Here is a 14,437-nt window from a genome sequence, read left to right on the forward strand (position 1 = left end):
TTTGGGGACAGTTGATGTACACGTCATGTACTCCTGAAACAAAACAGTACAGAGGGCTGCAGAGAAAACAGATCTTTACTGTTGTAAATCATGCCCAAATGCCAATGTCAAGAGAGTCACAGTTTTGCAGTGTCCCATGCCACTAACTGGTGCAGTCTCCAGATGAATGACAGTTTGGCTGAGCATTTCTTACTGTGAAATCACACTGATGAAAACTGCATTGGGACTTGACCAAAAAAAAACAAACAAACATGGGGCAGAATTTTCTCCCATCAATCAGAGTTGAAAGAAAATAATCTCCACTGGGAAAACTATGAACCTACGACTATAACCGAGATAAGGTTATTGCAGTGGAGTTCTAAAATTTGAAAAAGAAAAGCATGTGCACTATAAATGGTCACTTCTTTGTCTTAAGGTTATGCCCTTTATTTTTAGACTCCTCTGGAAAGAACCACTGACTGTACAGTCCAGAGCATTGTTTTTTTTATAATTTTATTTAATACAAAACTACTTAACAAACTTATCATAACATTTCAAACTTAATCCAAATACATGTGGTATTTTATATATAAGAAAAAAAAGAAAGAAAAACCCCCTCTAAATCTCCCCCAACAAACTTTTTCTTTAAAAAAAAAGAGAAAAAGCAGTTTGCCATCTGTCCATTCTCAAATCAATATCCGACTTCCATGTTATAGCAATACATTTTCTAGCTATAGCCAAGGAAATATGAACAAATTTTACTTGATACATATTCACTTTTAATGTAGGTTTAATTCCTCTAACATTTCCCAGTAAAAATAATTGGATCCTGTAGGAATCTTACTCCAGTTATTTGTTCTAATAAATTACCCAAATCAAGCCAAAAAGGTTTAATAGTGGAACACTGGCAAGTCGAGTGCAAAAAAGGTACCAACTTCTGTCCACATAGTCCAGAGCATTGTTGCTCCCAAAGAGAATTTTGTATTGTTCAACAAAATTACTCCTTCATTCTCCTAATTAGAAATAAATGTATACAACTCAACCTTAGGGTAACTTTGTGGAGATTAAAACTGTCATACTTCACTCGTGACCTTGTTATTTACTTGTACTCCAACCCCTTTAGAATAAAGACCATCGCACTATTTGCCTTCATGAGCACTTCCTGTGCCAGAACGCCAGGATTTAGTGCATGAGTAGATCTAAATCTGATCAACCCACAAAATTTAATGGTCCTTCTCTGTTGATTTTTTTTTAAAAAAAAAGTCTGTTCTTTTGACTGAAATGAGAAACTTCACGGTCCCATTATTTCAACCATCTTGTTCACTCACAATCTTTTGTGTCCTTTGCAACCCTTTTAATCTTTCTCAGAACTTTATTTCCTTCCTTGCGTTACACTGTTAGTAAACTTGTAGACTACATAACTTTATGCTGCCCCTGACTCCCGATTCCTTCCCCCACCCCCCCCCACCCCCCCCACCCCCCCCCACCCCCATGTCTCCTATCAAAGGCTGAGAATTTTCAAACAATTTCTCGTTTGATAGAACTAAGCCTGGTCATATTATGATTTTGTAAGTGCACTATTATCTTAGCCACAAGAGTGGATTCTCGTACTTTCTAAGCAACTGATGTGAGGCTGACGTCCAGTAGGTATCTAATTTTTGATTTATGGTAAACTGCTGCATGTCTACATGTTTGGAACAAAAAGCAGCAGGTGCAAGCAATTGAAAACTGAGTTAAAGCTTTTCCTAACTTGCTGAGCGCTTCCAGCGATTTCTGTTTGAGATGTTTGAGATTTGGTGGCTTAATAGAGAAATGGAACAATGTACAAAACTATGCTGGAGGAACTTAGCAGGTCATGAAACATCCATGGAAACCATTGGACACTCGCTGTTATGGGTCTGAGCCCTTCTGGTTAACCCCCTTTAACTTCAGGTTTGCTGGTCCAAGGGCCCAATGACTAAAAGTACGGGTTTCTTTTAAATGATACAAAATATCATTTGGAATTGCTTATTTATCTGACTTTTGTTGCCATTATTGTTCCTTTTCTGTGAAACATTTAATTGCAGGCAGGTCAGTTGACTTCCAAGACCTTGCAGCTTTTTCCAAATTCTAGCTTCAAAATTTCCTGTTCCAGTCTCTGCTGGAGTTTCTGACATGGTGCAGGAATGAATGAGTTTGGCAGAATCCACCAGATTGACCTTATTAAACCCTCTTTATCTCATGTCACTTCTATTTGAATTCTTTTGCTACTTTCAGATGTTAGTCTTTTTGAATTGGTCCACTTCGAGTGAGGATTGTGGGAAGGATGCACAGTGCAGCATAACAACAAATGCTAATTGTGTAGTAGTGATTTTTTTTCTGTATCTTTTCCACCTCTCAAGTCCTGTTGCCACACAGTCTATTCCATCTATGCAAGCAACAGACTTGAAATGATTTCTATGTTGTCTACATTAACTTTAGTAAGGCCTTTGACAGGGTCCCACATGGGAGGTTAGTCAGCAAGGTTCAGACACTTGGTATTTATGGAGAAGTAGTGAACTGGGTTTCAACATTGACTAGATGTGGAAAGCCAGAGAGTATCGGTGGATGATGCTTCTCAGACTGGAGGCATGTGACTATTGGTGTGCCTCGGGGATTGGTGCTGGGACTATTGTTTATCATTGATCGCAATGATCTGGAGGATGATGTGGTAAATTGGATCAGCAAATCAGCAGATGACACGAAGATTGGAGGTGTTATGGATAGTAAGGAAGGTTTTCAAAGCTTGCAGAGGGATCTGGACCAGCTGGAAAAAATGAGCTGAAAAATAGCAGATGGAATTTAATGCAAACAAGTGTGAGGTGTTGGATTTTGGAAGAAGAAACCAATAAAGTACATACACGTTAAATGTTTGAGCACTGAGAAGTGTGGTAGAACAGAAGGATCTGGAAATACACAGACAGTACATAGTTACCTGAAAGTGGCATCACAGGTAGATAGGTTTGTAAAGCGAGCTTTTGACATATTGGCCTTCATAAATCAAAATATTGAATACTTGGGATGTCATGGTAAAGTTGTACAAGACCTTGGTGAGGCCAAATTTGGAGTATTGTGTGCAGTTTTGGTCATATAACTACAGGGAAGATATCAATAAGATAGAAAAGGTGCAGAGAAGATTTACAAGGATGTTGTCAGGACTTTAAGAACTCGGGTACAGGAAAAGGTTAAACAGATTTGGACTTTATTCCCGGGAGCTTGAAAGAATGAGAGGGGAGATTTGATAGAGGTCTTTAAAATTAATGTAAGTAGGCTTTTTGCACTGAGGTTAAGTGAGATACAAATCAGAGGACATGGGCTAGGGGTGAAAACAGAAGTTTAAGGAAAATTTTTTCAGAGTGGTGAGGGTGTGGAACGAGCAGCCAGCAGACGTGGTGATTGTAGGTTTAATTTTGACATTTAAGAAGAATTTGGACAGGTTCATGGATGAGAGAGGTATGCAGGGCTATGGACTGGGTGCAGGTCAGCGGGGCAAGGCAAAAAATGGTGTGGCATAGATTAGAAGGACCAAAAGGCCTAGTTTTTTTTTTGTTTTTTTTTTTTTTAAATTTTTTTATTTTTCACACCATAAATCACATTAGCCATGATATACACTATTTCTTTTCACACATATACAGTGACTTTTTCTCCCCCCCCCCCTTTCCTCCCAAACCACCCCCCCACCCCCCCCTCTCATCCATTTTAGGTATACAATCTAGGTTGCATTAATCCAGTCAGACAATGTTGTCATTCAACAAAATTACACCAGAAATTCTACTGAGTCCATTCTTTTCTTTCCTTCTCCTTCCATCAACTTAGGTAATGTTTGTCCCCGGTAGGTTTTCGCTATTGTATTTAATGTAAGGCTCCTATACTTGTTCGAATATTTCAATATTATTTCTTAACCAATATGTTATTTTTTTCTAATGGAATACATTTATTCATTTAAATTTGGTAGTTTCTTCCTTTTAATTTGGTTATGTATTCCATTAATATTTAAAGACATATAGTTCAGCGTAGCCCTTTTATATTTTGTTTATCTTCTCTTTCCGTTTTTCCATCATTACCTTTCCTCCTTTTCCATTTCTGTTTTCTTATTTTCAACTCTTCATAAGACAACATTCCTACAACATCTAACATTTTCCTTATTCTCCTATTTCTATCTTATTTATCCCCAATCTCCCCTTCACCTCCTGAGTTGTCCTTTATCCCTTGTCGGACAACCACATCTCCCCTCTCCATTTGGATTTGCGAATCCACTCGCAATCGTCAACTGATTGTGCAGTGACCGCTATTTCCCCCCACCCCGCCTCCCCCAGAAAAGATTTCACTTTTCATATGTCACAAAGGTCCCTCTTTTAATTCCCTCCTTATTCTCTCTATTCCATTACCTTCCCTTATTAATTCTTGTCTATACTATCTATATTTTCCTCTAAGTACAGATACATTCATGTATGCTCATTGTCTCTATTCACTCTTATACCTCTTTACCTGCATACATATCAATCGTGATCATTTTTACTCTCATTACCCGTCTTCATCCCTCAGTCTATTTTTGTCTTTACCCACATACATATCAGTCGTGATCATTTTAACTCTCATTACCCGTCTTCCTCCCTCAGTCTATTTTTGTAATTGTTCTGCAAATTTTCGTGCTTCTTCTGGATCCGAGAATAGTCTGTTTTGCTGTCCTGGAATAAATATTTTCAATACCGCTGGATGCTTTAGTATAAATTTATACCCTTTCTTCCATAAAATCGCCTTTGCTGTATTGAACTCTTTTCTCTTCTTTAGGAGTTCAAAACTTATATCTGGATAAATGAAGATTTTTTGCCCTTTATACTCCAGTGGTTTGTTGCCCTCTTTTACTTTTTCCATTGTCTTCTCCAGTACCTTTTCTCTTGTAGTATATCTTAGGAATTTTACTACAATAGATCTTGGTTTTTGTTGTGGTTGTGGTTTAGAGGCCAATACTCTATGTGCCCTTTCTATTTCCATTTCATGCTGTAGTTCTGGACATCCTAGGGTCTTAGGGATCCACTCTTTTATAAACTCCCTCATATTCTTGCCTTCTTCATCTTCCTTAAGGCCCACTATCTTTATGTTATTTCTTCTGTTATGGTTTTCCATTGTATCTATTTTTTGAGCTAGTAGTTCTTGTGTCTCTTTAGTTTTTTTATTAGATTTCTCCAATTTCTTTTTTAAGTCTTCTACCTCCATTTCTGCTGCTACTGCCCGCTCTTCCATCTTGTCCATTTTTTTTCCCATTTCTGTTAAGGTCATCTCCATTTTAATTATTTTCTCCTCTGTGTTGTTTATTCTTTTTCTTAAATCCTTAAATTCCTGTGTTTGCCATTCTTTAAATGATTCCATGTATCCTCTAATAAGAGCAAGTATATCCTTTACCTTGCCTCTCTTTTCTTCTTCTATTTCACCATACTCTTCCTCTTCTTCTTCCTCTGGGTTGACCATCTGTTGTTTCTTTGTTGCCCTTTCCTCCTCTTCTATCTTGTTTCTATTGTCTTCTGTGGTCTCTTCTTGCTGCAGGTGTTCTGCAGCTGTCGTTGCCGGCTGTGGAGATCGACTCCCCAGCTGGTCCCCCCTCCCGTCGGTGTGTTTTTTTTCATTCGCATCGCGCATGCGCGGTTGCGCACTTTTGTTCGGCTCTGCGAGCCATTTTTGTAGTCCATTATTTACCGACCTGAGGGAGCGGGTTTCTCTCTCCGCAGCGGGCCTCTTCGGACAGGTAAGGCCTTCACCTTTTTCCTCCTTTGTCTTCTCTTCCTCTCTTCTTACCGTTGCTTTCGACTTTTCTTTTTTTGTCGCCATCTTCTTTCCACCTTTATACTCACTTTTCTGTAACTTTTATTTCTGTGCCTTTGTGTTTTCTCTTGTTTTTCCCGACTTTTCTGGAGAGGGCTGGAGTTCACCGTCCGGCCACTACTCCATCACGTGACTCCTCCCCAAAAGGCCTAGTTTTATGCCGTAATACTCTTTAGTTCTATGAATTGGTGTTGCTTAACATAAACATTGGAGACGAAGTTTAAAGGACAGTAAAGCCAAGCTGATGTACCAACCATCTGGAAGACTCAGTTGTGAGTTTGGTTTCTTCAGATAGATTTTGTCTTGCCAAATGAAAAAAGAAATTTCAATTCTAGTAGGAAATTTTATTTGATTGTTTCCCCCCCTCCCCAGCAAATGTCCCTCAGATTAATTCATAAATAATGAACTAATATTGTGGGCTTGTGAATACAGAAAGTAATGGTGTCAGTCAGATACATCTATCACTTGTAATGCAAGGTACTTGCATGAAAGCTTATTCTGACTTCTGCAGAGTGAGCATTGACAATATATTTGTTGCATTTATTTTGAGGAAGACAATAATTTGCAGCTTTTGCTCCACACTAAACTCTTTAAAAATCCAGGTCTTATTCCCATGATGTGAAATTTGTTTTGTCATCTTAGTCTAATTGTCTGGTAAAATATTAATTTGTCTTGAAATTCCAGATGACTTTAGTGTTGGAGCGGCCACTTTGGAGTACTTTCGATTGTTAGTGATTTGAGTCCTGTAACTTGTAATAAAATTACAGCTTTGATATTTTCCAAGTTTAGTAAGATTTGAATTTAAGCCAATGTTTATAATTATGTAATAAAATAAATATTTGTGTAACTGTAGCATGGATTATAAATATTTCAAAATACTTCCTGGACAATTAATTTAAAATGGAGTTGTGGTGCAAGATTTGAAAGTTACATATTTATTTGGTCAAAAGACAAGTATTTTCATTTATTTTAGGAAAAATAGTTCTTGCAAATACTTGATATGAACAATCCAACATTACCTTCCCTTCAGGCCAAATCCTCTAAAATCACACATCATTTTGCAAAATCTTCTTTCCACAAAGTCTGCAATCTCGTCTCGTCTGATTTGACTTGATTTGAGCTCAATTAATTGAAGTACATAATACAACAGAAGGGAGCTTTAGCTTCTGATTGATGCCAGGTTCAGATTTCAAGGTGTTGCATTGTTAAGATCAAGAAACGTGTGTGACCTGTGATTAAATATCAGGCTAAGCTATTTAAACTTGGAGCAGAAGTGTTGAAGGAATTGGTACTTGTGTCTTGTTAAAGATTGATTCCACCAAACAAAGAAATAACTCTCAGATGTTGAAAATAAAACCTTCTCGGCTGAGATCTCACTTACATTGCAGCAGTGGTGAGGAGCTGCAGGTATCCTATTTCTGGGTCATTTGTACATCTATCAATAACATCACACTTGCATCTGAGAGGCTACTGTATAATAGTGCAACTTTAAACCTTGAAGCATATTTTTGACATGTTTGTGATGCACGTTTGTTTTGGATTGTCAGACTACTAAATAGTAAGCTATTGGCAATTTAACCACTTTGAAGGGTAAAACAATTATTCAGAAAAATTGAATAAATTAACAGGCTAACTCTTAGTGCATTATTATTGGGGATGGTTCAATCTCAGACCATGCATTCGTTAGGTTATTGGGTTGCTGTATTAGCTAAACATGAGATTTCATAACACTGGTTTATTTAGCACTCAATACTAGAAGGTCCATTTGAAATTAAGAAAACCCCAGAGTAATTTGGATTTGCAGCAATTCTGAGCTAAAAACATGTCTAACCATTAAATTTGACATTGCTCCTCTGTCATTATTCACCCTTGCAACTGAATGCGATTCATGTATGGAATGATGTACTGCTCTCTGCAGCATTATTTTTAGAAGTTGGCAGGGAAATGTGTCCCAAACCAGGACCTTGTTTACACAGGGACCGGAGTCATGGGCTATCCCATGACATAGTGCACAGAATGGCAAGGCTTGTGGATTAGGTGAAAAACAAGCCTTGCAATTTATAACCCAAATCCTCCCCCCTCCTCCTCCCTCTCCTCCCCCCCGAAAAAGAGAATGACTTTTGAAACAAAAATATAGTACGTTTCACTGTCAACATTGAGGATTTTGTTAGACATAACCATTTCCGAGAAGAGGAAGCTGGAATTGCAAAGTCTTTATTGTGATAATACAGGAAGGTGTGATCTGCATACTAAAATAATTTCTTGCTCATCATTCACAGCAATAATCAGGAATTAATAAGACTGGCTACACACTCTGCTTGTCCTTATGTTTGTGTGCTTATTATCTCAATCACATTGAGAATTTGTGGCATAGATGTATAATGACTTTTACAGAATACACTTGGCTATCTAGTAATCATTTACCACCTTTCCTCCTTTGGCACCTTCAGAGATTTCAGCTGGCTAGGGTGGGCACAGTTTCACCAGCAGGATCCTTAGCTGACAGGCCACTTGTACCTAACTGAAAAATATTTTAATTCTCTTTACTGCCTATGCTGGTAATGTCTAACGGGACAGAATAGATCAAATCAGTCACTATCAGTGTTATATTAGTGTATCCTTTATTGCACATTGGTCAGGATGAATCGTTTGTCTGGCAGCAGCAACTGCATTTAAGCTATTTCTGGACTAAATGTGGGGTAACTTAATTTCTCAATTAAATAGATTTAAATTAAAACAAATCCATTCTAAACATTTTAAAAAAAGTTATACTGCTCTCTTTTTTAAAAACATGTACTACGGACAATCCATCAATGCAAAACATTCCCACTACATGCATACAAACTGTCCCTGTATGTCTGAAAAATTATATTGACTTGTCTCAAAGAAACCCATGTTTTAATTGGCCTTGATCATTTAAAATTCATTTTCTCTATGGAATAAATTTCAGTGCCTTGATTTTGAAACTCTTTCACGATTTCTCCCTCTCTCCCCCCTCTTCTCTCTCCCCTCTTCTCTTTCTACCCCACACCCCCAGCCCTAATCCACAGATCCAAAACTATCTTCCATGTGAAGCAGTGATTTACTTTGACATCTTCTGGTGCAGTACATGATATTTGTGTACATATCTGAAGGAGTCGAAAGTGGGTTGGGTGATCACTTTGTAATTCACTTGATATCAGTCTGCAAGCTCTATCTGGAGCTTTCTGCTGCATGCCACTTTTGAATTCAGCATCCAATTTTCACTTTGTTCAGCACAGCCCCAGTGCAAATTTGAGGTACAACACCTTATTTGAATGTGTTGTAGTTTTCTAAACTAAACAGGGCCATATCTGCTATAAAGTAAAAACACAAAAGCTGAAAACTTAGCAGGTCAAACAAAAGTTCAGTGGGAATCTCTCACTGTTTCCCATCTGTGATCCTTGCTGCTGTTTTACTCATACCCTCTAAGTCATGTACCTGCGATTATAGGCTCAGTGCTCTCTCTTGGCTCAGCCCACTCTGCTCGTCAGCCCTGCATTTTATTTGTATTCTTACTATTCCCCTATGGATGACTGCATTCATTTATCTCCCAGAATCCCTATCCTTTGCTTATCCACCCCTCCTGCCACTCTCCAAACAATGTACAGTAACGTTTTTCTCTTTCTCGGTCTGACAGAGAAAATTTGACATGAATCACTAACTCTGTTTCTCTTTTCACAGAGGCTTCCTGTCTGCTGAGCATTTTTAGCCCTTTGTTTTCATTTCAGATTTCTAGCATCTGCATTGTCTTTTAATTTAGTTAACCTTTCACAGCTTCTAAATAGAACAAATAAATATAATTCTACCCAAGTAATTTAATGCTATTTGAAAAACAAATTTGGAAACATTTCATTTACTAGATAATTTCTTCATTTGTGATTAAAAATGATTGATTGAAGTTACTACTTCCAACTTGCTCAGGACCCTTCGTGAACACAATATTCATTTCATCATCCCTTTAAAATGTTAAGTTACTGACATGATTATTTAACTCTCAGAATATATTGTGCTTCTGTCTGTTTATCAATTTTCTAAACAAAATCATGGAATTGAAGTGAGGTTTTATAAAAGTTCGGTTTTAGTTCCCTGATTAAAACATTTACTTGTTGAATTGCAGGAAAATGCCAGAAAATAGCTTTTTTTTTCTTTAGTTGCAATGAAAGTGCGATAATTCTCTTAAGACCTCCAATAAATTTTTCATTGCGTATTTATTGATTGTGACTCAGTTTAAGATTCTATAGGTTTAATTTCTCATTGTAAGAAAAACAAACTTCGTAAAATTTAACAAAAGAGCTGTTTATGAAAATGGCCGCCTCCCTTATAGGCGAAAAGCTGCTGATGGAGATTCAACCCAAGCAGTGTGATGAAAGCAAATTCTTCAAAGTGTGCCACTTCACTCACAGCTCCAGCGGCTGGGTTCAATCCTGACCTCCAGTGCTAACTGTGTGGAGTTTGGACATTCTCTTTGTGACTGCACGGATTTTCCTCGTGTGCACCAGTTTCCTACCACATCCCAAAGACTTATGGGATGGTAGCTTTATTGCAAGTGAACACCTTTGTGACAAAAGGATAATGTGCTTCAGTTTTGAACAGTTCTGTTGTTGAACACAGACAGCAGATGCTTTTAAAATTGCATACTATAATAACACAAGGACTGGCCAAGCAAACGTTGTTGCATTTCAACACCACCTGAATCGAGATTCCTTTATTACCGCAATCATTTCAGTAACAGTAGACATTATTTGTGTCACCCAGTCTGATTGGGTCATGGGTTAGATGACCCCACATTTTCACTGTGCACAGATCAAGTCATTTTATTGCTGCTGCTTCTACAGTCAATTATTTTGTAATGTTACTTCTGGCACTCAAGCAATATCAGCCATGTGCCCTGACATACCACAGTTGAAATAATTGGCCTTTACACTGTCTTCTGCAGCCATTTTAGTAGCTGGTGGGTGTCTTTCCTTGCTCATCATACCAGCAGTTAATTCCTGTCTAGATGCTTGATAGGTTCTGTTCAGACCCTCTTTTAACATCATCAAGAATACTCTATCATCCCTGCTGTGAATACAGTTGAGGCTTGAAAATCCTTGTATGCCCCATTCTGTTGTACTATGTTTCACGTTTTCTCTTCATTTACCATGCTCCATTGGGCTGGCTGAACAAGAGAATTCTGGATGATCAGAGATATTGAAGCTCTGGTCAAGAAGAAAGAAACGTAGGTCAAAGAAAGAAACGTAGGTCAGGGATTGGGCAGATGGGGGTCGTGAATCCCTTGACTGTGGGGACGTAGTTCACTTCAAAAGGAAATCTGGAGGGCAAAAAGGGATCGTGAGATAGATTTGGCAGAAAAGATGAAAGAGAATCCAGTGAATCTACAAGCATGTTCATATTATAAGATTAACCAGGGAGAGATTAGGGTGTGAAGTCACTGAAAATGGATGAGGTGCTAAGGAAGTATTCCTCATCTGTATTTACTTTGAAAGATGAAGGGAGTAAAGGAAGCTTTTGTCTCTTGAGAGCATGAGATGTGTCTTAAAGAGAAGATACATTACAGAAGAGGAAGTGCTGGAGGACTTAAAAGGCACAAATGTAGACCAATGGTTGGGGCCTGATCTAGGACATTGTGGGAGGCTCGGAAAGAAATTGCAGGCGTTCTTGCAAAGTTATCTGTAGATTGCATGGATGAGGTGTCAGAAGACTGGAGGGTGAAAAATGTGCCTTTATTTAAGAAGAGCTCGAAGGAAAAGCCTGGAAACTACAGACAGGCAAGTCTAACAGCAATACTAGGTAAGTTTTGGAGGGGATTCTGACAGACAGGTCTATCAGCATTTAGAAAGTCTGATTTGGGATGGTGAGCATGGCTTTGCATGGAAAATTGTGCCCCATCTTTTTCTATTTAAATTTTTTTTGTTTATATTATGCAAAATTGAACAGAACAGTTATATGTTGTAATGTACAATACAAAAGAGAAGGAAAAAAGGAGAACCTTATAATTCAAAGCTGACATGTAGGAATCAAGTGACCACAACCTGGAGATGAACAATACAGCATCAAAGCTTCAGAACAACCCTAATTCTTTAGGTTATGATAATAGTCCATGAAACACTGAATTTCATGACTTGTTTATGACCATAAATTCTGATTCTGAAATTGGCCCCCATGTCTTTTGAAGGTTAATATTTGACTCTTTAATGGCATATCATTTTTTTCTAAACCTACACAATGGTTATGTGATATTATGTCTTGTGTATGTGTAGGTGGAGAATTGTTTTTCCATTTAATCAAAATTGCATGACTGGCTAACAATGAAGTAAAAGATAACATTAGGTTTTGAGTAAAACATCATCATCTTGAAATGATCTGAATAAAGCAATTATTCAGAACTTGAGAATCGCCAATAAATGTCTGAAAGATATCTTTCCAAGATTTTTTAAACTAGTCCAAAACATGAACCAAAGAAGCATCAAAAATTTTACATTTGTCACATAGAGGATTTGTATCTGAATAAAAATGAGACATTTAACTTTAGATGTGTTCTCTATGGAGCATTTTAAATGTGCCCCCTTAATGTGATATAGTTTTCTGAAGAGGTGACCAAGAGAGTTGAGGACAGTAGATGTTGTCTGCATGGATTTAACCAGGGTTTTGTCAAAGTACGATAAGATGGGTTGGTCCAAAAGGTTAGATTGCATGGGATCCAGGGCGAGCTTTATCAGTTGGTTTGGCAGTAGAAATCAGAGGTGGTAGTGGAGAGAAATTTTTTGGACTGGAAGCCTGAGAACAATTGTTTGACTGAAAGGTTGCTGCTAGGCCCAGTATTGTTTGACATTTATATTAATAACCTGGATGAGAAGAAAAACGTGGCATGGTTAGTAAGTTTGTGGATACAATTAGTGAAATAGTGATGATTACAACAGGATCTTGATCAATTGGGTCAAGGAATAACAGGAGTAAAACATGAAAGTTTATAGACACCATGATTGAAGTAAAAGCATAATCCTGGAAAAACTCAGCAGGTCAAACAGATACCTTATAATAGCAAAGATAAAGGTACATGATCAACATTTCGGGCTTGAGCCTTCATTAAGGAATAGCAGATGAAGTTTAATTCAGATGTGTTGTATTTTGGTGTCAAACTAGCATAGGGCCCTCAGCACTGGGTAGAACAGAGAGACCTAGTGGTATAGGAACATGATTTCCTCAAAGTGGTGACACAGATAGGATAGTAAAAAAGTCATTTGGTACACTTGCCTTTATTGGTTGGGGCATTGAGTAAAAGACATAACTGTACAGATGTAGTAAAGCCAGGTTTTTAATACTGTATGCAGTTTTGGTCACCTCACTATCGCAAACGTCATTAAACTGGAATGGCTCAAAAAAGGAATTAAAAGGATGTTACTGGGATTGAAGTTCTTGAATTACAAGGAGAGGCTGGATAGTCAAGGACCATTCCCACCCACCCCAAAGGATAGGAGGCTGAGAGATGACATTCTAGCAGTACTCAAAATTATGAGGGGCATAAAAATGGCAAATCGTCATTGTTCTCCCAGGATGGGGAAGCCTAAAACTAAAGGGCATAGGTTTAAGGTTTATTGGGGGTGGGGGGGGGGTATGATTTAATAGGGAACATAGAACTTTACAGCACACTGTTGCGCCAACTATACAAACCTACTCTGATGAGGGACTTTTCACACTGATGTAGGTGTTTATATGGACTAAATACCAGAGGAAGTGGTAGAGATGGGTAAAGTTATGACATTTTAATGATACGTGGATATGAAAGGATTAGAGGGGTATGGGCCAAGCATGGACAAATGAGACTAGCTCAGATGGGCAATTTAGTGATGCCCAACTTAGTAATGCAAAGACGAGGTGGGCTGAAGAGCCTATATAACTGACTCTTTCTTCCCTGGCTCAAAACAGCTGCCTCAAGGAATTGATCATTAGTTTGTCCATGTCTTGTGCCTAATGATGCATTTCAGTCATTTGATGGTCAATTTGTCCATAGTTTACTTTTTGGGTGCATTTTATTGTTATTACTTCTTGGGGCCAGTGCATGAAGGGTTTTTTTTTTGGGCAACCTAAGAACCAGGGGAACAATCCAAACTAGCTTTTTAGTACGAGCAGATTGGGAGTCTGGTATGCCACAAATGTATTTTTTTTCCTGAAACTTAACTCGATGGAGAGAGAATACTAGAGCCCTGGAATTCTGGTTCCTAATAACAAGTTCAGGTTGTCAAATAGAAGGATGTCTGATTATTGAATGTTCCGTACACTCTTCTATCGGAATTACTTCTCACATTTTGCATGCTCCTGCTTGCATTTTTGTTTCAGACTTGTAGCTTTACTGGAGTTATTTTGCCAATGGCATTTTAGTTTGAATCTCCTGCTCTTCCATTTGCATTTTTATTCATCTTTTTTCCCCTTCTAGATGGCTCCTAGCTATGCTGGTATCTACAATGTGTAGCATTGTCATCTGGTGGATGGTTTGTGCCTACCCTTCTCCCATCCTGCTAATCTGTCTAGATGGGTTAGGAAACTAGTAACCTTCAGGAACCAGACAGGTAGCACTGTAAGTGTGCCACTTCCATTTCTT

General features: G+C 38.1%; 1 protein-coding gene across 11 annotated transcripts in view; it reads left to right on the plus strand.

The window, feature by feature from the left end:
* Positions 1 to 14,437, plus strand: part of LOC138759145 (dual specificity protein phosphatase CDC14C-like) — a 199,899-nt gene that overhangs the window by 66,504 nt on the left and 118,958 nt on the right. For 2 of the 11 annotated variants that reach the window (XR_011354646.1, XR_011354647.1), the window contains exon 13: positions 14,273 to 14,413. The exons of the other annotated variants lie outside the window; for them this stretch is intronic. The gene's annotated coding sequence lies outside the window, so the exon portion shown is untranslated. The remainder of the gene's footprint in view (positions 1 to 14,272; positions 14,414 to 14,437) is intronic. 11 annotated transcript variants of the gene reach the window in all.

Source organism: Narcine bancroftii, chromosome 1, assembly GCF_036971445.1.
Source record: "Narcine bancroftii isolate sNarBan1 chromosome 1, sNarBan1.hap1, whole genome shotgun sequence".
In the NCBI taxonomy this organism is placed as follows: Eukaryota; Metazoa; Chordata; class Chondrichthyes; order Torpediniformes; family Narcinidae; genus Narcine; species Narcine bancroftii.